The following is a 12,923-nucleotide window of genomic DNA, read 5'->3' on the forward strand; positions in this document are numbered from 1 at the left end:
TAGATATTACTGCAGAACGGCCGGGGAGATCGTGGCTGGGGGGAGGGGGTAAGGGGTAGCAGCCCAGCCTGCCAAGGAGCCACCTCAGCCGGCTGGACAATCTAGGCGAGGCCGGAGGCTCTGCATGGGACTAGGCCTCACCACACCACTCTGTCAGGTGAGTACTTTGTGCTATACAGTCGATAAATACTGCTATAGAGTCAGCATGTACGACTGTAGTGATAGCAGGTACCACCACAATCGGTATGCACTGCTGTAATCATAGCAGGTACCACCATAGTCAGTACGCACTGCTGTTAGATTTTTAAGAGTAGTTTTGAAATATTTTTAAGACCCGGGCAACGCCGGGTACTTCCCGCCAGTTAAATATAAAGCCCAATTAGACAGCTTGAATACAGACAGAAGATTTTTTATTCTATATAAACTATACATATATACGTCGAATATTTAGCAAAAACATCGGCTCGTGTGCAAGTGCTGGAGGGAAAAAAATGCTGCATGGCACGTTGACAAAGCACAGCCAATGAATTCTGACAAAGTCCCCGCTCCCAGCTGCCTGCAAAAAAAAATCCGCCATTATGAACCGTCAAACAGCCACAACTGAGGACCCTTTGTACTCTGTCACCCTTCGCAACCGCTCAACGTTCTGCATCTTTCTGCTCAGGTGTTTCATTACGAGAATTCAAAGCATAGATACATGCGTGGGTTTTCTTTTTCTGACCTCAAAAAATAAAAGTTGACAACCAAATGAACTTGAACACGCGTTCCCCTTATACTTGGCACTCCGATCGTTTTTTTTGTACTGTTCTATCTTTCTGACCTGCCACTGTTGGGCATCTGTGAAAAAGATCTTCATAGCTCATCGGATTTCTCCACGATGAATAAAGATTCTGAGAAAGATTCTGATTCTGAAATATATCGGAATGGAACCCCAAGCAAACTGGCCATACAGTAAATACACTTAACTGCACTGGAAGTGGGAGAAACTCTGCTCAGTGGTGTCTTGTTCATTTGTGTCCATTTAGCATTTTAGAAATGTCTCCTGGGGTTCAAGGGCAGAATGGTAATTGGTAACCCGGGCTCATTCGGCAGCACATCGATGCCCACTTAAATTCCCTCGTCGGGAAACCTATTGTTAACCTCGTTAGCAAAGCCCTCAGCTGGAAGTGCCAAAGTCCCACTACAAGATAAACAATTGATTTTGTGTCATTGCTTATGTGGTGGGTAAATGTCAGGCGTAATACACCGGTCACCACTACTGGAAGTATGTAGCTCCAGCCATGGGCCAACAGGGGGCAACAGCGGGTCCGTCCTGTACCAAGTAGGGCTGTTGAGTCAGGCAATCTGGAGGGCAGTTAGGAACCGGAGGTGGACACCCCAAGCCCCCAGTGGGGGCTGGGGGATTGCACAACAATCTAGGTCCATCCAGAAGGTTCCAGAGAGTGGGCGTGGCCAAGGGCGGAGTGACCCTGGGAGCCCCATAAAAGCCGGAACCCAGAGCGGCTCTGGCAGTCAGCGTCAAGCCGAGATCGAAGAGCTCGCCTGAAGACTGGACCCTGAAGATCCCCGGACCCGAAGTCCTTATCAGGGCCGGGTCTAAGTGGGCCAGTGGTCGAGACCTGAGGCCCTTGGCTGGGTCTGCTGTAATCATAGCATGTACCACCACAGTATGCACTGCTGTAATCATAGCAGGTAACACCATAGTCAGTACGCACTGCTCTTACGTTTTTAAGAGTAGTTTTGAAAACAAATTAAGACCCGGCCAACGCTGGGTACTTCCTGCTACTTGTTAAATAAATACGTGTTGCCTCCTAAAGAAGACTCCGTCTCCATACAACCCACTACACTTGTACCAACAATGCGGCACTCACATTGGAAGGGGCAGAGAGAGATTAACAAATTGTTCTCCGACAACATGACATCACAACTCAACGACAACTGTGCGACAGTTCAAAGTGGCTCTCGCGACCACGCGTGGCATCTTTTGTAAATGTCATCGAAGGACATCGGGATGAAGATTTGTTTATGTTTGTAGTACTAGTACATGTAGACATACATTAGATTTAACCAACCCAGGGACAACTGAGATGACGGGTCTCGTTGCAAAAATGTGCAAGATGCAATAGCAAAGGAAGAATATAAATACATGTATGTACAGTAATTGTACCCACGGGATGGATATGTGGCAAAGTAGTTAGCGGACTGCACTATTAATACACCATGTTACGTGAATTTCATTCCTGGTCATGGGCTAACATCAGCGGCAAATGATATCTGGAGCAATCCTGCCCTCCCGATCTCCTTCACTCACTCTGCACTTACCAGCTTGGTGAAGTATGGCTAAACAACCCCTATGGCCTAAAGAAGTTGGGAGGCCTTTATCCGACAGTAGATTCCTGCACTATGCTCAATAGCAATATCTTGAGGATTATAACATTATTTGTCTGAGCGTAGTGGTGGCTCATCGATGTATATTCAAGTGTTGCGTGCACAACTTCATAAAAATAATCAATCTAATAAATGTATGTATTTGCAACACCTTTTATTAATAATATACTGTTAGCTTTTCATTGACAGCGATGATAGAGGAGCTTTTTTTACTTTATCACATAGAAAAAAAAGCAACACAATTACACCCTACAAGTGCAATGCGAATAATCTAAAGGCTGGACAGAATTGTGTACACGTAATGTTACCCTCTTCAGACCGCAAAGGATTTGCCTCTGATATCTCAAAACTGTCAAAATGGACATCAAGTCAGTACTCATCTGTCATTTACAGCCCTGAGCCAGTGGTGGAAATTCCACTTTCCTATGGCAGGGGCGGGTTTATCTAAGGGATAACCGAAATACCCAAAAATATGGAATAACCGCTGTTGCTCTTCCACGCAAAGTTTTTTTTTCCCCCCAAAAGTATTTCACTGAATAAACGATTCAGGGACACACAGAAGGCGTGTATGGGAATTGATACCAGTATAGACACAATGTGAAGTACAATGATTATTGATAACGTTTGATATTTGAACCTGTCTATGTGTTTCAATAAACTCTATATCCCTGGTGTTTAATTCCTTAACTCGGAAAACCCTCTAGGAGTCTAGGGAAGGATGGGGTGGGGGAGAAGTAAATGGAGGGTGGGCGAAAAGGAGGGGTGGGCGAAGTGGTACAACTTTTATCGAGGGAGCTAGCCGAGCGAAGAACAGACGAGTGAGGGTTCGTGTGAAGAACCCAGTGTAGGACCCCTACCCCTGGGGAGTGTATCGGAATCCCTTAATAAACCTCTGGCGAAAGTCCTTAACCAAAGACCTGCCTTAGCATCGTCATTTGCACCTCAACACATTGACTGCATTTCCGTGTGTTTTTTGTGAGGTTGTAAAAATCGCAGGCTTATCATTTGCCGGTTTGTTTTTTTCTCCGGGTTAAATGCAAATCTCGAAACCACCTATGGGAGTCAATGATCGGTGGGGACACTAACACAACTTCACGCTATCCCGCAGGCAATATTTTTACGTGGCATTGTCGTAATTTCAATTATTTCCAAATGCAGCGCGCAAGTTGTATCCCCGCCCACCCCTGAAATATTATTCGCTCTGTGAAACATTTTGTTGTTAATGAAAATAACGTATACACCACCCTATAGGGGAGGCCTCTTAAAGCTTAAGGAGCTTTCAGCTTCAGGAGCTTTCAACTGCAGATTGTGATAATGAAGAAGATTATGATGGTGGGCCAGTATCATCCATCGTTATATTAATTCCCTACGGAATTAGAACAATACGCAACACGACATTCACATCTCCAGTAAGGAATGCATTATACTGGAATTCAAATTGACTTTTAATTTGCTTCAAAGGAGGTTAATAGTTCGAATATTATCGTCACAATTTCGATGTGTTCTCCACTGCTGGACAAAGGTCTCCCTGCATCGTCACCATCCCTCATGATTCAACCCTGCAACCCCATCCATTTCACTCCTGCACATGAACTCATCTCATCGCTCCATCTCCACAGTAGTCCTCCCGGAGGTGTTCTCTGTCCATCGGTCATCGTCCCGGCAAGTGGTGTGTCAAGCCAATTTACTTTTCTCAACAGTCGGTGTAATGTGAGACAGATTTGTAGATGTGCCTTCGGTTCACGTGTTCCCTTTTCTGTCTCCAGGTGAAATTATAAAAGTGCATCTCTCTCCATGCACGTTTCCTTTATTCTTCAGACGTACTGGTACATTCCTTTGAATCAACGCCTTTTCACAACTGAAAAAAAAGCCAACCGTAATGCTATTTGCTATTCATTTGTGTTTTTTCTTCTTCTTCTTCAAAGATTTGATTAACAGTTCCGTAACTGAATTATCATCTTACCGAAATGCAATTTATTTAGTGGTTGGTCGACCTCTAAAACCTCCATTCATCGGTTCCCTAAAATCCTTGTGAAAAATGCATATACCTGCATTCGGAGGCTGATTGGTCTGTAATTCTTTGTATTACGTTTTTTGTCACCCTTTTTGAAAAGAAAAATGATTGCGACATCATTGCACGACCAAGAAATGTAATTTCTGTGCAAACCTTTTCATGAATACGTTAAGACATGTTATAAAAGAACACATCCCTTTAACCAAGTGATAACAGGGTTTTCCCAAGTACATTTTGTTCTCAATGTATTCGAGCAATGAGTGTTTCATTTCCTGGCGAAGTTTGTACATTGAAAATGTAATGGTTTTATTTTTATTTTGTATGCAGGAAGGATTTATTTTTCATACTGCATAGGGTCTTGGGGAAATTATAGCAAGAATAGACACATCAAAACAATCACTTTTCCAAGAAAATACGCCAGGTACCATAATTAATAAGCCAAGCTTGCTAGGCGTTTTCTGTGAACTTCATTATACCTTATTTATCCAATAATTTATTCCAAAGTGCAATATTGGCATTCTGTGATAATTAATGTTCCGAAAGCAAGATTTAGTATTAAGTTGGTTCGGATGTTTTTTTTAGATGTAACGGAAAAAACCTAAGAATATTTTTTTAGATGTATTTAAAATGTGAATCTAACTGCATAAATATGACAATTGTCCTATTATAGGTTTCTGCGTACTTAAAAAAATTCCACTCAATTTAATCTTCAAACAAACATGGGAAGCAGGGCTCATCTACTGTTCACATCCCTCAACTGACGGTGGAAATTCCACATTCCTATGACAGACATGCATTTATCCATTGGACGACCAATGTTAACATTTCAGAAACTTCACAGTTCCTGTAAACCAATGCAGTTCATACATTCTCTCCGATTCTATGATCTTCATATCAGGTCGTTGGGGCCATTACCGAGCAGTTGTTTTCAGTCGTGATCTGCCACGTTTTTTCGGGTCCTCCTCTCTCATCATTTTTACCGATGATGCCCATTCCACACACGTCCTCTCAGCTGTTCTATCCCCGCTATCCTCATTACATGACCACAGCACTTCATCCTCCTCTTCCTCTTACAAGCTTTTAAGAATCTCAACCTGGTGACTTTTTCGAGCCACTTCATTCCCATTATTCCCACAAAGTAGTGCTCGTCTTATCAACGCTAGAGGAGAGGCATCAAGGTGTGATTTGAGCCCTGCCAAGCTTTGCACTCGCAACCGTGCGACTTCAACACAAGGGTTGCCACCCCTGAGGCCTTGAGGCATAAAACCACCAGGACATATCATGGGGTGGGGGGGGGATTACCTCCTAATTCTGGAAGAGGGGAAAACTGCATGTACAGTAAATGCCCTGTCTTGAGTGGTGGAATATTATTATGCAACTGACAAAAAAACGTGTTTTTTGGGGGCGGGGGGGGGGGGAATGTCTTTTGTCAGATTTCCCAAGAGGACAATCCTGGCAAAACCAGGCCACATGGCAAAGCGATGCGAGCCATGTGCACCAACTACTGCAGCGGACAGCAGAATGAAATCATTAAGCGTACTCTTTCAAAATAATAGTACAACAGCACACACTGGCCTGCGTGCTGATGTATAGTCAACAACAAGATGGCGATTTCATGCAACGGTGGATTGATAAAAGGCTGTAAATTGTAATTATTATACATAAGCCTTGATCAATCCACTACTGTGGAGGCCTCTCCGAGCGGCTGCCACCTCTCACGATCCTACGATGTGGAATCAGGAGGCGTCCAAGACGATGCCCGCTTGGTAAGATGGAGCAATGAAATCAGCTCATTTGCAGTTGTTGTGTGCATACAATAAATACAGTATGTGCAAATCAAAAGGCCGAAAAAAATCCGTTATCGAAAAATTTACTTTTAATAGTGCTTCGTGTACAGCTCGTAGAGATGAGTCGATTGCCGCATCGCCGACTATCAACAGACTAAAATGCAGAGGTGTGGACTCGAGTCATGTGACTTGGACTCGAGTCAGACTCGAGTCATGAATTTGATGACTTGCGACTCGACTTGGACTTGCATAACAATGACTTTGTCCCACCTATGAGATGTGGACTCGAGTCATGTGACTTGGACTCGAGTCAGACTCGAGTCATGAATTTGATGACTTGCGACTCGACTTGGACTTGCATAACAATGACTTTGTCCCACCTCTGCTAAAATGACTGCATCACGGACATCATGCGATAGCCGGGGTCCTATGGTACCCCGGGGTGCCGCCATAAGGTTATTTTGCCAAAATCATTGCCTATTTAAAAATTATATAATTTCGTTTAATGGTAGTGTTATTGACGAATCTGTTCACTTTTGGTCGTGTTCCCTCTTGTGCAAGACTGCGAATGCGGTTTGACAAAACAAATGTGCACTCTATATGAAGGGCCTCTTTTCAGAACCACACATTGTAAAATTCCAAGGAACAAAAATTACCAAGTACAGGTACTGTAATTCGATTCTTTGTAAGCAGTTATTATGACCCCCCCCCCCGCCGCCGCGACACGATGCAAACTGCAAATTGACTTAGACCACAACATTCCGTGCAAATATAGAGCGTTAAATGCCCCTTATTGAAAAATAAGACCAAGCTTCAATTACCATCTGGGAATTGTGTAGTAATATATATATAAAAGAGTATTAATCATAAATATTGGGGACAACTGTGGTGCAATGTTTAGTACACGGCACTATGAACAGTCATCCGAGTTTAATTATTTTTCGTATAATTAATTTATTACAAACAATCGAATAAGACTACTATATGAACATTTAATTATTATTAATATAAGTAAACTACTGTATTTGAAATTATAACATTAATAATCAGCATCACGGATAAAATGCCATTTGCTGAACATGTGCTTCGAGGCTCAAGTGGAAAGATATTTCTGAATATATTGGAAGGAAAAAAATGTGCAGCTGAAGCAAGTGGACTGTGTAAAATAGATTGATGGTTGTCATCAGATAACTGATGTCAGAGGTGTGTATCCATTAAGAATACAGCAGAAATCACAGACGCTTGAAGGTACATGACAACTGATGATGATGAAGATCATGATTTATATTAGCCCCAGTATAGTAAAATATGAAGGTACAGCCCTACAATCGCTTGCTCACACAACTGCTCGTGGAATGGTCTTTAGAGATTGAGGGTTTTTGGCCTACTCTTCCTTGCTAGCCAGGCTGCTTGGAAGAGTACCCACATTTACCCCACACCGCACACGCCTATTGACCGTGTACAGTGTAATTTTCATTGGTGAGCACATTTCATTAATTAAGTATTCTAACAATTATTTTCTTGAAAATAAAACATAATTGTCCAAGTGATTTCACAAAAAACACAACTACCACACTCCTATTACGATGGTGTCTCATTATCTATATATATAAAATCGCAAATTCTCTGTCTGTATGTGTGTGTCTGTCTGTCTTTGTGTCGCCGGACCATACGCAGTTTCGTTGGACGAAATGTGAGGGATTTGCGAGAAACGATTGGTCCGTTTGGTTTACCACGGCGGTTGCTCCTGGCAACGGGTAGCGACGCATTCGCTGCGGGGTGGACGCCATTTTTAATTCCCGTTAAAAATATGCGCACGCATTAACACGCGACTCTGAGGTAAATTCATCAAAGTTTCACGTCCTCTTCACTCCCCCCCACCCCAATGTGTGCAATTACTATTATAGGGTCGGTAGATAATAAAATTATAGCGATTAGACAGTATTATTGTAGCGCGGGGGGGGGGGGGGTAACGGCCCCAGTACCCAGCCTCAGCCGGGTGGGCAATTTAGGCGAGGCCGGAGGCTCTGCACGGTACTAGGCCTCGACACCCCACCACACTATAGGCCGTACATATTACTGCACAGCGGCCGAGGAGATCGTGGCTGGGGGGGGGGCAGGGGTAGCAGCCCATCTGTGTATATATGTAAGGTTATTAAGAAATATATTTTTCACCCGGGCAACGCCGGGTCCTTCTGCTAGTATACATATAAACTACGTGCGCATATCATCTGGCATTGTGATACACAGAGGCTTAGCACTGCTGAGGCGAGCAAGGTCAATTTATTAGCTTCTGGCTGGCTATGTGCTGGCCAATTCAAAATTAACTGCATTTTTCAGAAATGAATACACATGTTTGAAGCAACATTGTTGTTATAGTAATAATTATTACTGTGAATGCAGCATTGAGAAACAAGAATGGAAAGCATGTTTTATTGTATCAAGCATTTTTATGATGGAATTATCAACCTCAAAGCACAATGCGCAAACGATTTCTATTCACGCACTCATATTGATAAATAACGCGTCACTGGGAAAAGTGGCTAACAGTCTCGGGGAACTGGTGTTGATTGCCGCATTGCAAAGTGGATTTTTTTTTCATTATCCAGCTTATGATTTCCGAAAAAGCACTTGTTACATTTCTAATGGACAAATCAACGGCATTTTATTTTATATTTGAATGGATGCATTGCGTATGCAACACTGGCAGACATCCAGATCTACGTGGCATGAATTCGTATTGATGAAGATAATCCCAAAAAATACGTGCAATTTGTTATATTTTTTAACTATATATAAATATATTACAAAGATTAATCATCACAGCAAGACAATGTATGTCTCCGCTACCTCAAAACCTAGATGACTAATGTAGTACTCGGATTTTTTGTATTCTTTACTAAAGGAAATACAGTTATTTAACATCTTTTGTAATGCATTTTTGAGCCGACCTTGAGAGTGATTTTATTTCAGTTTTCAATCAGCAATTTAGGGTTTTAAATGTGCTTTGATGGTTGGTTGAGTGACGGACATAAACGCTTTTTTTCGATGCGTGTAATTTCTGCATCAGCAAATCTTCTCTGCATCTTACAAGGACATTCGTTGAGAAAACACGTCTATAATAATAATATTTCTGCCTGTCATTACTTCACAGGCAAGTGCTTGCTCGCAAACCAGATTGAGAAGAAGTTGAGCGCAAAAGTTGGAGTAAAGCCTGCTATTTTATGATTGTGGTCAACGGAATGCCGACTTTAAAAAGGTGGAGAGATTGCACACGTTCACACACATCGCTCCTCGTAATTAAAATGTTAACACATTTGTCATTTTAGCACAGTGTCATACTGTGCTTCAAATATTGACGTGAAAAATGCATTACACTCACTCTCCATTGGCAAGTTCAGGGAATTCCATTTCCAGGAACAGCAACTGTGCTGGCTTTATGCACGAGTTACGAGAGAGAAGTTGTCACATTTTAGTCTTAAACATTAAGCAAACCATCCGAAGTGTCGCATGGGAGTGTCAAGGGGCGTAAATGGAGGGACAGGCCAAATCTTGTGGGTGTGAACTAGAGATGTGTTCCCGATGTTGGTATTCAGTTGAAAAATCTAAACAACTGGAGTAGATTCATAATTGGTTTATTTTGGGTTCTAACGTGTGGGTATGGCTTTTTTTTATTAAACTATATCACCTGACAAAGCCAATCAAATCAAGTTGTCACGTGGGAAAATATACAAATATATTTTAGTTTATTAGCAAAAAAACATGAAGTTGAAATGCAAGCAAAATGTTGATTATATCCAGCATCATCAGGTTGTTAACAAGAGCACCGATCGGAAGTGAAAGTGCTTCCTGATCAGGGTCCTTAAGTCGATGCCATGAGGTCATTGGTACATTCATGCACGTAATGTTGCACAATTTGTGGTTTGTCCTGGCGTCCATGCCTGTGCCACGTGGATTGTGCCCTCCATGCCGCCCACGCTTGGTTTGGTCCGTTTCAGGTCAGTCCGTGTCTTGATCAAGCCTGGTTACTGCATAGGGTGGTTCAGATTGAATTCTCTAAAACGTAATATTTTATTAAGCGACGTTTATTTAAAACAGAACTCAATATGGAAAGAGGAAAAGCAAGTTTAACATGGAGGTTTTCGCGAAAAATATCATAATACAGGTTTTTTTTTAGGTTAGATCGCATACATATTTACGCGTATTATGGGAAAAAACTAATTAGGGGTCAATTCATTGGGGTAAAACGAGACATATGGCCCACCCTGTACTGTGCAGGATTATCACCCTTTTTTTACATTCTTCAGTAAAAGTCAAGATGTCTGAGGCCATTAAGTGCAAGTGACAGCAGAAGTGCAAAAAGAGACGGAAAAGAAATCACTGTGCCATATCTTGCTGCACCACAACATCATAGGGCGATCAACACTGTTTCTGGTAATTACTGTACAGTATTTTTATTTTGTGACTTATTTTGAGTATTACGACCATATTCATATACTGATGTAATGACGACTTGACTCACTTCTCTTGAGATGGCGCTTTTTTGAAGACACGTTCACTTGACATCAAGCGGAGGCCCCACTGCAACAGCCCCGAGTCTCCTGCGCATCTCCCCCTTTTATATACCAACACAAGGCCACGCCCTCCTTCTTGATCATTCTCGCTGACTCTGGACGCTCGCTCTACCGGCAGACTCCACCGTCCTCTTCCGTCACCTGACTACGTTGCCTTCGCGAACATTCCCGTAGCCACCAGTCCCTTCGCACTCACAACTGATACCCCTGTCATAACCTCCCGTGGCCATTAGTGCATTCGTACTATAAGCTGACTTTCCTGTCATTACCTCCCATGGCCACTAGTCCCCTCACACCGCATGCAGGCTCTATTGTCATTACACTAGCAAAACATTATGAATTTCCCATTAAATGTGCTTGTAAAGGGTTAGCTGCATTCTTAAGTGTGACTATATTATGTCTTGGGGCTCAAATGCTTTTTGTAGGAACACGTCTCCACTTATATAATTGTAATGCGAGCGTAAATGGGGTTGTTGCTGGGCTCGGATCCAATCACACGGCCCGGGGTATTGGGGGGCGGAGCCTGGTCTGCGGGGCGTGTGGGAGGGGCCACCGTTCACCTCGGCTCCAATGGGAGGCGAGGTGAATGGGGGCGGAGCCAGCGGGGTAGTATGGGAAGGCCGGATCTGACGATCCGGAAGGAGAGGAGTCAGGGTCACGTGGGGGGAATGTATATAAGTGGGAGCCCGGAAGAGATCGGGGCAGTCGGGGGAAGTTAAGAGGCTGAGCCACGTTAGGTGGTGAGGAAAGATCCGCGCCATCGGCCACGTGGCCGAAGGACCTCAGCACGCCATCGGCCAGCGGTGTGTGGAGTGCGGGAATAGAGGAGCTAACGGAGGAGCGTGCGGGGCACGTGAGAGAGAGCGGGCCGTAGTACGCGAGAGAGAGAACGTGCGTGGCACGCGAGCGAGAGAGCGTGCGTGGCACGCAAGAGGGAGCGTGCGCGGGCGCGCGCGAGACGACACTGGTCTGAGAGGAGGCCAGTGGGGGGTACGGAGAAGAACCTAAATAAAAGACAAGCGGAGACCAGCAGTGCCTGACGGAGCCTTTTATTACATAATGGAAGTCAAGGGGAAAAGAAGTTTGATTTACAGAATTTTGCTTCATGGACAACTTCTGAGGATCTGTTCCATATATCGAAGGACGCCCATATTGTGATTATATTTAAGTGGTAATTGAGTTAATTAACTAAAATTATCTGGATGAGCAATATGTGGAATCGGTGATACAGATTTAAGATATTGGTGATATATTATAATAAATGGTCAATCGATTAAGTCTTAATGGTTAGAGCTCAGCTGCTGAGCTCTCCCGCGATATTTCTCACCTGATGACGATTGCTTGTGTTGCGATCGAAACGTCGTGATATGGATATTTTTATTTATTTATTATTATTTGATCTATCTATGTCACTTTACCGAAAGACCCAAAGAATATGGTTAGAGTTGTTCAGTCATAATGAATTTAAGGTAAACGCTTAGGCTTTTATAAGCAGTATTATTCATAAGGTTGTCATGATAATGGATGTGGGTGTACACCACATTTGCGTGGTCTAACCGAAACCATTTTTTTATCATAAATTTAGCTAAGTGTTAATTTAGCACTATGGGCTGAGCACAATGAGGATTTTGTCATAAGGCTGATTGTAGAGGTTTAGTATGTAATTATGAATGTAGTTAAGTATTATTGAATTTGGTCAGTTAATTTTTTATATCATAAAGATTATTTATAATTAATTTCCATGCAGCATAGCTGTCGGCTCTGTTGGAGTATTTTCTTTTCCATTTCAATTGATTTTCTAATTATTTTTTGCAAGTAATAATTTATTTTAAATACATGCACATTATGCAACCACAGATAATTGAGTCAGATTATTAGATTTGTTATTTAAGGTGTGTGCTAATTTTACAACTTGTCTCACCAATGTAACATTTGAACCTTAAGGCAGGACCCCGGGGTCCCATAGGCCCCCGGCTGTCGCATAAACTGCATTGCGACGCCATTTTATGTCTGATGAAAGCGAACAATACGGCAAGTCATTCTTCTCGATGGGCTATACATGATGCACTTATCAAAGTTTAAAAGTTTTGTTTCTTCTGCACATTCGTCCTCGCTGCACTTGGACGACACGACAACAGAATTATCCGCGCCAGGTGGAGT

The sequence above is a fragment of the Lampetra fluviatilis genome, chromosome 13 (genome assembly GCF_964198595.1).
Source record: "Lampetra fluviatilis chromosome 13, kcLamFluv1.1, whole genome shotgun sequence".
Taxonomy (NCBI): domain Eukaryota; kingdom Metazoa; phylum Chordata; class Hyperoartia; order Petromyzontiformes; family Petromyzontidae; genus Lampetra; species Lampetra fluviatilis.